The 13,476-nt window shown below is 41.8% G+C and overlaps 1 protein-coding gene and 1 long non-coding RNA gene across 3 annotated transcripts in view; one reads left to right on the top strand and one right to left on the bottom strand.

Moving 5' to 3' along the window:
• LOC135981630 (uncharacterized) overlaps positions 1-9,222 on the bottom strand; it is a 40,155-nt gene extending 30,933 nt beyond the window's left edge. The window contains exon 1 of the long non-coding RNA XR_010598748.1: positions 9,115-9,222. This is a non-coding gene — a long non-coding RNA (uncharacterized LOC135981630). The remainder of the gene's footprint in view (positions 1-9,114) is intronic.
• Positions 1-13,476, top strand: part of ELOVL2 (ELOVL fatty acid elongase 2) — a 98,560-nt gene that overhangs the window by 13,174 nt on the left and 71,910 nt on the right. The gene's annotated exons all lie outside the window — the stretch shown is intronic.

Genomic DNA, 13,476 nt, shown 5'->3' with positions numbered 1-13,476 from the left:
CCCCGAGAGTGTGCCTAGGGACCCCCAAGAGAGAAAGTGGCTAGAATCTGTTCAGTCTCTGCAGGGCAGGGAAGGGGCTTAACACCTGGGAACTCAACTTTTGAATCCCATCCCAGCAATCTGATGAGCAGGGATAGCGTAACATTCTGGGGTGCAATCCAGACCAGTGAGGGATTGTGTCACCGCCTGCCTTGTAACCCCACATGCCTCAAAATATTCTGTTGCTGTGGATCTCGACTAGATGCTTCCAGCCAGCAGACAAGCATGAAGTATCTTGAGTGTCTGTGTGCTGTGCAGCTGGGTTGCCACTTTGACCCAAGCAGCCTGTCTACAACACAACAGCCCCACTCTAGTCTTTATCATCAGTCACCATCGGCAGAAGTGGCCTTAGCACACTCCCAGTTCTAAATTTCCCCCAAACTGTGTATTCTGCTTTTTCTAGCCCTCCCCTGGAACATTTAGAGCTATTAAGGTAGTTTGTTCCTTTAAAGTTACAGTACCTAGCAGCTTGCTTCACTAAGTAGAGTTAACAGTCACTTTAAATCAAACAGCACTGGTAGGGTGACCAGATCACAACATTAAAATATCGGGACACATTGGAGTGCCATCAGCCCCACCCACAGTCCACCCTGCTCCTCCGAGGCTCTGCCCCCACTCTGCCCCAGGTTCTGCCCCTTCCCCCACTCGGCCCTTCCTCATCCACCCGGCCCCCTGCTGGATTGCTGCGTCCCTCCTCAGTCTCCCACCCACCACTCATCTCCTCACCCCCCCTGCCCGCCACTCACCCCTACGATGTCGACTTCCCCTCTGCTGGGTGGGTGCTCGCCCACCCCCCACCTTTTCCTGCCCAAGCATCCGTCCTCGCTCCACCCCCATTCCACCCCCTTCCCCCAAGTCCCTGCTCCTGCCCTGCCTCTTCTCCACCTCCTCCCCTGAGCGCGCCGCATCCCCGCTCCTCCCCCTCCCTCCTGGAAAGTGCTAAGCGCCACCAAACAGCTGTTAGGTGGTGGGAAGCGCTGGGAGGGGGGGGAGGAGCAGGGACACGGCGAGCTGGGGGGGGGGGAGGGGGAGAGAAGGAGGTGAGGAGCAGGGAGCTTGGCTCCAATTTTTCCCCATGGGTGCTCCCTCCTGCTCGCTTCCTTACCTGAATATCAGAACAAATGGCATCCTAATTGTACATTGATCCGGATGCGGGACAAAGGGTTAAATATCGGGACAGTCCCAATTTTATCGGGACATCTGGTCACTCTAAGCACTGGGTTGGTTTAGATTAAAAGTAAAACACATTTACTAATAAAAGGAGATAGGCTTTTAAGTGAGTTCAAGTATGTAGGATAGAGTTAGAAATGGTTACAAGCAAATAAAAGTGATAAACATTTTCTAGAGGCTAAGACTTAACAAAACAAGCTGGAGCCTTTGTTCAAAGGTAGTTTTCTTACCAGTCTACCTTCCAGAAAGATGGCGGACCATCACTCAAGTCAGGATCTCCCACAAAGTCCAAAGTGCTCTGTTTTTTTGTTTTAGGTGAAAGGTAACATGGGTTCTCTGCCCCTCTGTTTATAGTCCAATGAGCCTTTGAAATGGATTCTTCTTATACTTAACCCGCAAAGTAAAGTTCATTCAAGCTGTGAGGAAGGGGACATGGAATCTCCTGGGGAAGGAAGTTTCATGCTCATCTCATTCCCCACTGGTGTTTGCTAAAGTGCAAATAGATTTGCTTCCTGAAGTCTCCTCCCCGTGCTGTCTTGAGGTCCTGTTTACCATCTATGTACCTCACATTCCCATTGTCTCTGAATGTACATTGGAGATGCCTTCCAGGTGGCAAAACTACATTCCTTTGTCTAGGATGGGGTAACTTTATCCCGGTCTCACAGACACACTTTGACAACATAATTCCCAATATGTTTGTCATTTTGAATTTGTCCTCTATACCTACAACACATAATCTTGATGATCAGTAAGTTATTTGCTTTCTATTGATAGCTTACATGACATTCTTTTGAAACAGCTATGACATTACCGAGCTGGGGTACACTGGACTGGTCAGGCCAGCTAAAACTCACTATCAGATAGCAGTGAACCGCTGGTCCTCTCGCACTGGGATGCTGTTAGGATTATAGGGGGCTTGACCAGATCTGTGAAGCGCAGCTCCTGGAATCATGTGATTACATGAGAATCAGTTTTCAATTTTAAAAGAGTGTGTTTCTAGCCCTCATGGTTGTGGGGGAAAGTTGAAAACTGTTGCTCCTAAAGTCTCAAAAACCAGAGGGCAAATACAGAAAACCCTGAAGTATTGGCTTAAAACCCATGATGTGAGATTTTAAACTAATCTCATGAGTTTGGAACCCGATTTAAGATTTTTGAATGCTTGGGTTGGACAATACTGCATTCTCAGCAAGGGCCAAGGACTGAACCAGGAGCGTTACGTCAGATAAATTTGAGAGAGAGGCAAAGTTGCATGAGCATATAGAACATTTTATGTGATTATATTATATCCTGCAAAGCCAAGGGAGAGGGGAGGCAAAAGTGGAGCAGATAGACTTCTGAAATGTCAGAGGGCGGGGCGGGGGGGGAGGAGGGGGGAGAAGCAAACCAAGTTTTTGGTGGTGGGAGGACAACTGCCCCCCTTGCCTGACAGCAAACGATTTTGCTGCCTGGAACCTGAATTACTATCCACCCTTACATGTGTTCCACCAGACAAAAACTAAGGCATGTAGATACTGCAAACTTCCCCACTCTACGTCATCTCTGTCTCTGCTACAACTGCTCTTAGACAGCAGTTTGGTCAGCACAGGTCTCAACTCTTCCCCTTTCACTCAAAATACACTGTGGCCTAGATTCTGCCATCTTTTTCAGGTTGAGTAAATCTGGTTCTAGAGGAACAAATATAGGGGTGAGAAAATAAAAAAGCAGTTGCTCTTGTTACATGGTAAAGATTTAAACCCTGTTTGTAGTAAAAGTTATGTTAATAATGAAGTAAGTTCAGTTTGATTAGAATGTGGCTACATCCAAAACCTGCTGTGGGCTGTAGTTTGTGCCTGATTCAAAAGGATACATGAATTCTTGCATGGAAATATACATGCATCCAATGTAGTCAGGTCTGCAAATCAGGTAACATTTAGATTTCTAACCATATCTGCCCCTGCAAGTTATTGTTCTGGCAATTTTGTGAATGCAAAAAAATAGTTGCTGAGTTAAGGTCTGTTCAGAAATTTTTCCCTTAGCAGAAGTTATTGACCTTTAGAAAGTATCAGTTAGAGGTTTCATTGTAAGGGTCACATATCCATGGTATTTCTGCAACAGAGATTTTTAAGGTGGCTTTTTTGGAAAAGCTATTAAAATACAGGATCATCAAATCTCTTCTGCAGTACAGCAAAAAAATAGGCCTTGGATATCACCCCTGGCTTAAATGGAGACCTGCTGTACTCTGAGCAGGAACAAGAATCCAAGACCGTGGTTCACAATGCCCTTTCCTTTCGTCTAAGGGAACATAATTCATCAATGACAAATGATCTTGTTACATATTTTGGAACAGATCTTCTAATGTGTTCAGCACCTGTCACTCCCATTTGAGTCTCACAGTTGATGGCAGAGGTCAGGATCATCTCAATCTGTGCTTGTGAGACAAATGCCTGTCCCTAGAAAAAGTCAGGATGTTGCCCATGATCTTGGGACAGCACAGACATCTGCAGAAGTCATAGGGAAACAGCTATAAATAAAAATTACAAAATAAAATATTGGAATCATCTTTGCCCTTGTAGGCATGGACTGAATCAGGGTTAATTATAGTTCTTAATGGACTGGCATCCAAATAACTTTTTGAGCCTGTAGCTTTGTTTATACCTAGTCTGAGGGGAGGAGATTGTTGGGACTTGCAGGAGAGGTATTGGCCACATCTTTTCCTCTCTGGCTCCATAACTATGGAATGACTTCTCTTGATTGGAGAAGAACCATGCAAAAAGATCTTAAAGCAGGTTTAAAAATCTTAAAAATCAGACTGGCTGTTTCTTTTTAAAGTTGTTCTTAAAAAAATACTTAACCTGTATTTGTTTTATCATGAAGCATTTAGGCTTCTGTCTTTGACCAAATTCAAACCCCATGTAGGCAGATGCATCTCCCATAAAATCAATGTGGCTGAACCCATCATATTTCAGTTGAGGTGTGATAGCACGCACCAGGTCTGAACTGGACTCTAAATGCCACCAGCTAGAATGGGTGTGGGGGAGGGAGAGGGGAGAGGATTTCACAAACACTTCAAAGTTAATTGCTTTTTGATATGTTCACTTGGATTTTTATAAACATTCATGTGAAGAGGGTTATTGTTTGCCAAATGCTGGTGAACGGCTGTTCTCTGTGTATATTCACAGATGAACCAGGGTGTGATGGATTTGGAGCTGCTCTGTAACTTATGAATATTATACATTGACCTGGTTATTGAGATGTTTTCCGTATTGCTATATTGATTTAATAGAACAGGAAACTGTCTTGAAAAAGAGTAGGACTGAGAATAATAGCTCAAGAAAAGCTTCCTCTCTGCAAACACTTGAGGGTTGTTAAAGGACAATGCCAGGATTACTAACTGAAGAATTTTTTGCCTCCTCTCCAGCTAGCCTACAAAACTGGTTTGAACCAGGGCAGGAAAAGGCCCATGAACACAGGAGAGATTTAGCAGGCTTAAAAAGACACTGTCTCAAGATAGCAGGTAGTTGTTTAGGGAAATCAGGCTGATAGACACTCAATGGGTGCTAGTCTGTCTGCCTAAGTTCCCATCAGGGGATGATGAGCCTTTAGGTAAGATAGATGTGTGAAGACTGCTGTTTTAAAAAACCATGTTCCTCTAAATGCTTTGTTCCTACTGTTAAAACAAGCAATACTTTGGTTTTAAGAAGGAATATCTCCGTATACACCACTGGTTATGGGCTCCCATAGGAAAGAACTTTAAGGACATGAATTCAGTGGGACCTGCTGGGTAGGCACAGTTGTTCCAAAGGGTACTGTAACCCAGGGTCTGGTCTAAGAGTGGGAGAATTGTGGAATTCTACTCCAGAAGAGGTAAAGGCATGAGACCTGAGGGGGGTAGGCACTTGGAGACCAGAAAGGGGACAGAGATGAGGGTAGCCCTGTAACCATGACAAAAGATATTTGCTACTGATACTGGGAGAGCTCCCTTCTTCATAATGCTTCTCATCTAACTAAAAATCAGAAAAAAAAAATCATGTAAACCAATCACATAGCACCACTAACAAATACTAAATAGTCAAACTAGTTGGTGTATAGTCTAGGATATCCATAAAGTAAAGGATGTTTGTTCATAACTTCTTTTTATAAACTTGGGGGGGGGGGGAAATTTATGGATAACTAAAGTTAAATTAGTAAAACTGTTAGAATATGTTGAAGTTGGATGAGCTACTTATGAAAAAAATATTCCCTTCATTTCAAGTTTAATCATATTAAAACTGCCATCAAGCTTAAAGAGGATTCATAGACTCTAGGACTGGAAGGGACCTCGAGAGGTCATAGAGTCCAGTCCCCTGCCTTCATGGCAGGACCAAATACTGTCTAGACCATCCCTGATAGACATTTATTTAACCTACTCTTAAATATCTCCAGAGATGGAGATTCCACAACCTCCCTACGCAGTTTATTCCAATGTTTAACCACCCTGACAGTTAGGAACTTTTTCCTAATGTCCAACCTAAACCTTCCTTGCTGCAGTTTAAGCCCATTGCTTCTTGTTCTGTCCTTAGAGGCTAAGATGAACAAGTTTTCTCCCACCTCCTTATGACACCCTTTTAGATACCTGAAAACTGCTATCATGTCCCCTCTCAGTCTTCTCTTTTCCAAACTAAACAAATCCAATTCTTTCAGCCTTCCTTCCTAGGTCATGTTCTCTAGACCTTTAATCATTCTTGTTGCTCTTCTCTGGACCCTCTCCAATTTCTCCACATCTTTCTTGAAATGCGGTGCCCAGAACTGGACACAATACTCCAGCTGAAGCCTAACCAGCGCAGAGTAGAGCAGAAGAATGACTTCTCGTGTCTTGCTCACAACACACCTGTTAATGCATCCCAGAATCACATTTGCTTTTTTTGCAACAGCATCACACCATTGACTCATATTTAGCTTGTGGTCCACTATAACCCCTAGATCCTTTTCTGCCATACTCCGTCCTAGACAGTCTCTTCCCATTCTGTATGTATAAAACTGATTGTTCCTTCCTAAGTGGAGCACTTTGCATTTGTCTTTATTAAACTTCATCCTGTTTACCTCAGACCATTCTCCAGATCATTTTGAATTTTGACCCTATCCTCCAAAGCAGTTGCAATCCCTCCCACTTTGATCATAAGAATTTTGTTGCAGAAATGAAGCACTTACACAAAAATCTTATTATATACATAATTTAATAAAATAGCATTTTGCAACAACAAATACTGTTTTATTGATGCAAGAGTTACGTGACCTTCTATCTAGCTTTGTAGCTAGCAAGCCAAGTTACTTGTATATTCCATCCATCCAAAGAACATGCAGATCACTCAAAAGCAAAACTGCTCTGGAAGGCATTATTTGGAACTGGTTTTCCAATGAATGGAATGCCAAAGCCTTGACACACTAATCCCCCTTGAGGTCTATGCCAGCCATTCACTCTCTGCCAGTTTGAAAGCACATTACTCTTTGTAATGATTCTATCCATGCTGGCAGGAGAACTGTAGGGAACAAGGTTGCTTTACTTCAAGCTGGCTGTGAAAGTATACATTTGAGGTAGGAAAAGGAAGAAGCAGAACTTGAAAGACATATGTTGTGAAGTGTCACTTGAGGATACAAACTAATCCTGCAGAAACAATAACCTCTGCGTCTTAGACTGAATAGCCCCTATTTTTTAAAATACATTTAGGAGAAAAGATGTGGGTTTAAACAGCATTTCTCAAGCTGCTTGTATAATGAGGTTTTTGGTTCACATTTAGTTGTGTATGTTTTAAAGGAAACCTGAGACAGAAAGGGGGAGAGGAAGAAGATAGTGGAGGGGAGGACATGGGTTTACTTTTTTTGCTTCCTTATTGCATAGTAATTGGTTGAAAACTGTTTTCAAAAGAAGCTGTTCTTCCTTGAACCTTCCAAAATATCAGGAATGTCCAGTGAACTGCCAAGCATAGCTCTCTCAAAATATATTCAATGTAATCAATGTATTCAAAATGTAATCTCAATGATATGAGCCACTCTGCTAGCATGGAATAAGACATCACACAAACAAATTAATTTGCCCCCTCTCCACTGATTCTTGACATCAGTGTCCAAGAGTTTAATCAATACCCAAAAATACTGGAATCTTTCAAATCTGAGATATCCAGGGAATACCTAAAACAAGCCAACTGTATCATGGAAGCACCCTATGGGCTTTAAACACAAAACAACACTTTCTGCATGTTCAAGTCTACCCACGTTTAAAGCTCTGACACTATATTTCTCATTAAACTAATACAAAGGACAGTAGAAAGTTCATATTTTTAGCCATTAGCTGTAGGAAATGTGGGTAATAAGGATGCCATCCCACAGATGCACAAATATTTGATCAATCGGGACATAAGATAACACTATCTGCCTGAGGGTATGGGGTGGGGGAGATGTTACCCATTTGTCAGTGAATATTTATGTTATCAATATGGTCTTGTGTATCCCCCCCCAATGTACCATTAAAAGATGTACCCTATCTTTTAAGATTGGGTCAGTCAGGACCTTAATCAAATGTGTGTGAGTGTATATATATATCTATATCTACCTCCAGCATTGGTCACTGGGTTTATGTGGAAATGTAGCAAGCTTTAGTCATATCTGGTGGGATTGTCTAGAGGCCAAAGATTATTAGGGCAGAATTACAGATCATTTCAGGTCAAAACTGAGAGAAGTCTTCCTGAGGACCCATTAGTGAATTTTGTAGGTCTCACTTAGAGATGAGTCTTTCAATAAACACCACACACTTGAATTAGAAAAAGAAAGCACTCCCTTCTGTTAGTTCTTGATAAAAGGGAGTTTGGGACATAGCAGTAATGAAGAAACTAATGCATCAGAGAAAAGCATAACAAGGGAGACCAAAACCTAACTTCTTTAGGTAGCTAGCTTCCTTTATATGAATTTTCAGATAAGGTACATCTGTAAAAACCAAAACCTTTAAATATTGTAACTATTTAACAAGATGTTAGTTTTAAAAACTTCAGTGAAGACAAGCATAAACAGTAGCAAGAAATGCAGAATAGATTCATGGCAGTCTCATCTTGGCTTATGCTGTCTATCCACCAAGATCACCTGTAGGTCTATGGGGATGGTCTCTTCTCCCTTCAAACAAGGGATCTGGAAGCTTTGTCACCAGTTCATGTTGCAAATCTCATGTGAGTCCAGCTGCCTCATTGTTTTACCTGTCACATGTGCATTCTGCCATAGTGCTGCCTCTTTTGTATGATTTTATTGTGCTATCATGTCTCAGATCACATGTCACAATGTATGTAGCACACTAAATTTAAATACAAACAGCAATAGATGACAGCTCCACCTTCCCTCCCCACCAACAACCTCTGAATCCCCAACTCCTGGCCCCACTTTCCTTTAGCAGGGAGTGTGTACCTGTGGCAGGTTCGGTCAGCAATGGTGGATACACACTGACACAGAGGCTTTCCTGAGACCATTAACTCATTTCATATGTCATAGACCACTAAATGACTATCAGACTGGGTTGTTCTGATCTAGTGACTTAGAAGTGAAATTGAAAGGTTTTGTATCTAGTAGGAGATCAATGGTGAAACCTCAGATGTTCAGCTCTATACCTGAGAGTCCAGGGAGGCCTCAAACACCCCAAATTTCCAGCTCATTTTAGATTTAATCTGTTTCTGTAATGAGCAAGACAGGACTTCAGAAAGTTCAGGGAAAACTCTATACATCTAGGAAATATTTAGATATTGGCAGGAAGTGATTTAGTGAAAAGCAGTAAAGAGAAATAATCCTATCCCTTTAAGGGACAAATAAATATAAACAGACTTCCCTCGACCAAAGACCCAAAAAGCAAAGTTACAAAGTGTGGCTTGCTTCGACCGTGCTCCCAAGGTGACACCATACCATGTGACTCACCTCACCAGAATTTCTGAAAGGAAAAAGTGGTGGGGAGGCTGCTTCTCTTCTCAGCTGCACTTTCTTCCTATACAACAGTCTGCTCTTACTTTCCATTGCCACACTCAGTCCCCAGGCTCCTCTACTGCTCATCTCCTATATATTGGGGAGGAGGAAGAGAAGGGAGGATTAATTCTTCACAGTTGGCCCTACTCTACAAATCTCTGCCCTCAGGGCAGACAATTATAGTCTTTCCTATAGCCAGAAGGAGAGAGGGTTAACCCTTTGCTTGCCAACTTTTGGGGAAGGTCTAAAACATCCTGTCCTAATCCCATTAGCAGTCCACTGACTCACCTGGTGCCCATTTATCTAATATCTTAATTGTAACAATTTAACCAGCAGAGCTGTGCCCCTTTTCCAGATTTACTTCATTCTGGGTTTTGAAAAGATCTGTAAATACTAAGGCCCAGGTACTCTAAGATGTTTAGTTGCCTGGGATCTGGGGCAAGAGACCCAATCCTGCCACTGGTTCAAGACGGATGGACCCTCACTGATGTCAGTGGTTCTCTGCACTGGTACATGGCCAAGTTACAATAATGCAATAAAAGTTTGTAATCTTAGATCCTCTGGCTTCTCATTTGTATCTTCTCCTTTCCCCAAAATTTATCCTATAATCTGGTTAGTTTTAATAAAATCTCTCTCTTAAAAACTGTTTCACCATTAAATATGTCAAGATCTTTCTGTAAATATGTCTGTTTAACTAACATTGAGAGGGGCATTGCCAAGTGTGATTCTGATAACTCCCAGTAATTATTTTTACAAGCTAAGCATACCTCAATGAACAGTGTTTTACAGTGAAATATAATATTACCTCCTCTAGGCAAATGCAGACATTTATGGATTATTTGTAAGGAAACAATCAAATAATAATTGTTTAATGATTACAACTGAGATCTGGACCCCCTTATTGTGGTCCAAAAAGCCACAATACCACAATTGAGGAAAATGGTCATGCTGGTTAAAAAACTGGCCTGATTTAGAGGGTAAGTGAAGGCAGCTATAAAAAGTAAATATAAATCAGAACCTAGGAATTGTAGAAAATTGATAATGGAAACAAAGGGACACAAGGAACTATCTATGCCCAGCAGACTTGAGGATATTAAGAAGGTGGTTTTTTACATAAATTAGGATTTGTTTTATTTTGTTCCTAACAATGGTATAGGTCCATTGCTATGGAAATGGTAGAATTATCAATAAAGATAAGATGCAGAAAAGGCAGAGGTGTTCAATAAATATTTCTGTTCTGTATTTGGGGAAAAACAGATGATGATAATTGTGACAGGTTGGACCCCCCCATCTGGCATGCCACCTGATGTGCTGGGGTCTCACTGAGCCCACCTGTTCCACCAGCCTGGGTTTCCTCACCCTGTTTATGCTGTGCCAGGCCCTCAAGGCTTCTCTAGCACACACACACAGGTAAGGCCTCACCCAGCTGCAGACACAAACTGAAGTCAGCTCTGTGTGAGAGGATTCAGCTCGGAGGTTCACCCAGCATTCACGAGCACACCCCCTTTGGGGAGTAAACCCCAAATAATATTGTTTGCGCTGTATAGAGAGATCTGCACAACGCAAGCTCATAAAAATTGCCCCCTCCCCCCAAAGTGGAGAGAGATATGCACAGGGTTTGCCCCTCCCCTCCAACCCCCAGATATGAATTGCACAAACTGGGTTTTGAAATGAACAAGTTAAAAGTTTTACAAAAGGTAAATTTTAAGTTATTATAGGGGATAGCAAACAGAACAAAGCAGATTACTGAGCAAATAAAACAAAACATGCAAACTAAGCTTAATACACTCAAGAAACAAGTTGCAAAATGTAATTTCTCACACTCAATGTTGTTCTAGGCAAGTTGCAGAGTTTCTGTAGCTTAGAGTTCCAGTTTTTTCTCTTTACAGACTGGACCTCTGTCTCATCCTGGACTCAACCCTGCCTTTCCCTCCAAGTGTTTTTAGCAGTCTCCCTTCCTGGGCAGTCAATGAGGGAGAGTCCTAAATGCCTTCCTTCCCAGCCTTAAATAGAATTTACATAAGGTGGGAAGCCTTTGTTTCCAGTGTAAAAGTATAAGTGGTGTCCAACGTGGTATTTTGTACCAGGTGACCTTATCACCTGACCTTGTAGTGTCAAAGCAACCATGAAACAAGGTTTATTTGCACTGTCCACAGGAAGGAACTCCAGGGAAGATGGGAGATCCACATCTTCAAAGATTCATTGTCTTTTCCTAATGGTTCATTAAGGCTGATATTACTGTCTGGTGGGCATTTCCCAAGCACATATCCACACAGTTGTAATGGTTACATAGACAATATTCCTAACTTCAGATACAGAAATGATACATGCATACAAATTGGATAAACACATTCAGTAAATCATAACCTTTCCAATGATACCTCACACAACCCATCTTCCATAAAGCATATCTTAGTTATGCCATATTCATATCATATGGGGGTGTAACATCACAGTAATCATATCATATGATGATGATAATGCTCTTAATATTCCACTAATATCTTGAGATGATGTTAAACAACAGCTACTAAAGTTAGACATTTTTAAATCAACAGGTCCAGATAACTTGCATCCAAGAGTTTTAAAAGATCCGGCTGAAGCATTCACTGGACCATTAATGTTGATTGTCATTGAATCTTGGACATTGGGGAAGTTTCAGAAGCATGAAAAAAAGCTAATGTTGTTCCAATATTTAAAAAGGGCAAATGGGATGGCCTGAGTAATTATAAGCCTGTCAGTCTGACATCAATCCCATGCCAGATAATGGAGTGGCTAATGCAGGACTCAATTAATAATGAATTCAAGGAGACTAATATAAAGAATGCCAATCAACATAGGTTAATGGAAAATAGATCCTGTCAAACTAACTTGATATCTTTTTTGATGAGATTACAAGTTAAGTTGACAAAGGTAATAGCATTGATATAATACACTTAGACGTCTGTAAGATATTTATTTGGTACTGTTTGACATTTTGATTAAAAATAACTAGAATTATATAAATAACATGCACACATGAAATGGATTAAAAACTGGCTAACTGAGAGGTCTCAAAATGTAACTGTAAATGGTAAATCATCATCAAATGGGTGAGTTTCTAGTGGGATCTGGCAGGGATCAGTTCTTGGCCATATGCTATTTAACATTTTTACCAATGACCTGGAAGACAATATAAAATCATCAATGATAAAGTGTGCAAACACAAAAACTGGGAGAATGGTAAATATTGAAGAGAACAGGTCACTGATACAGGGCAACCTGGATCGCTTCATTAGCTGGGTGCAAGCAAACAATATGCCTTTTAAAATAGCTAAATGTAAATATATACACATCTAGGAACAAAGAATGTAGGCCATTCTTACAGGATGGGGGAGTCTCTCCTGGGAAACAGTGGCTCTGAAGATGATTTTGGGGTAATGGTGGAGAATCAGGTGGACATGAGCTTCCAGAATGACACTGTGGTCAAAAAGGCTAATGTGATCCTTGGATACATAAATGGGAATTTGGAGTAGGAGTAGAGAGGTTATTTTACCTCTGTATTTGCACTAGTATGACTGGTGCTGGAATACTGAATCCAGTTCTGGTCCCTGCAATTCAAAAAGGATGTTGATAAATTGGAGAGGGTTCAGAGAAGCCATGAGAATGATTAAAGGAAACATGCCTTATAATGTTGCCTTAGAACAGTGGTTCTCAAAGCCGGTCCGCCAGTTGTTCAGGGAAAGCCCTTCGCGGGCCGGGCCGGTTCGTTTACCTGCCGCGTCCGCAGGTTCGGATAATGGTGGCTCCCACTGGCTGCGGTTCGCCGCTCCAGGCCAATGGGGGTTGCGGGAAGGGCGGCCAGCACATCCCTTGGCCCATGCTACTTCCTGCAGGCCCCAATGGGAGGCGAACCGCAGCCAGTGGGAGCCGCGACCGGCCAAACCTGTGGATGCGGCAGGTAAATAAACTGGCCCGACCGCCAGGAGCTTTCCCTGAACAACCGGCGGACCGGCTTTGAGAACCACTGCCTTAGAAAACATGTCTTACAGTGATAAGCTAAATAGAGTGAGCTCCTTGAGTCGAATAAAGAGAAGGTTAAGGAGTAACTTTATCACAGTCTATAAGTATCTATGTGGGGAACAAATATTTGATAATGGGCTCTTCAATCTAGCAGACAAATGTATATCATGATCTAATGGCTGGAAGTTGAAGCTCAGAGTCAAAATATGGCGTAAATAATTAACCATTGGAACAGTTTACCATGCATCATGGTGGATTCTCCATCAATGGCAATTTTGAAATTGACTAGAGGTATTTCTTAAAGATATCCTCTAG

This window comes from Chrysemys picta, chromosome 2 (genome assembly GCF_011386835.1).
Source record: "Chrysemys picta bellii isolate R12L10 chromosome 2, ASM1138683v2, whole genome shotgun sequence".
Lineage (NCBI taxonomy): Eukaryota > Metazoa > Chordata > Testudines > Emydidae > Chrysemys > Chrysemys picta.
Note: the sequence above shows the minus strand (reverse complement) of the source record. Positions and strands in the feature narration are given on the sequence as shown.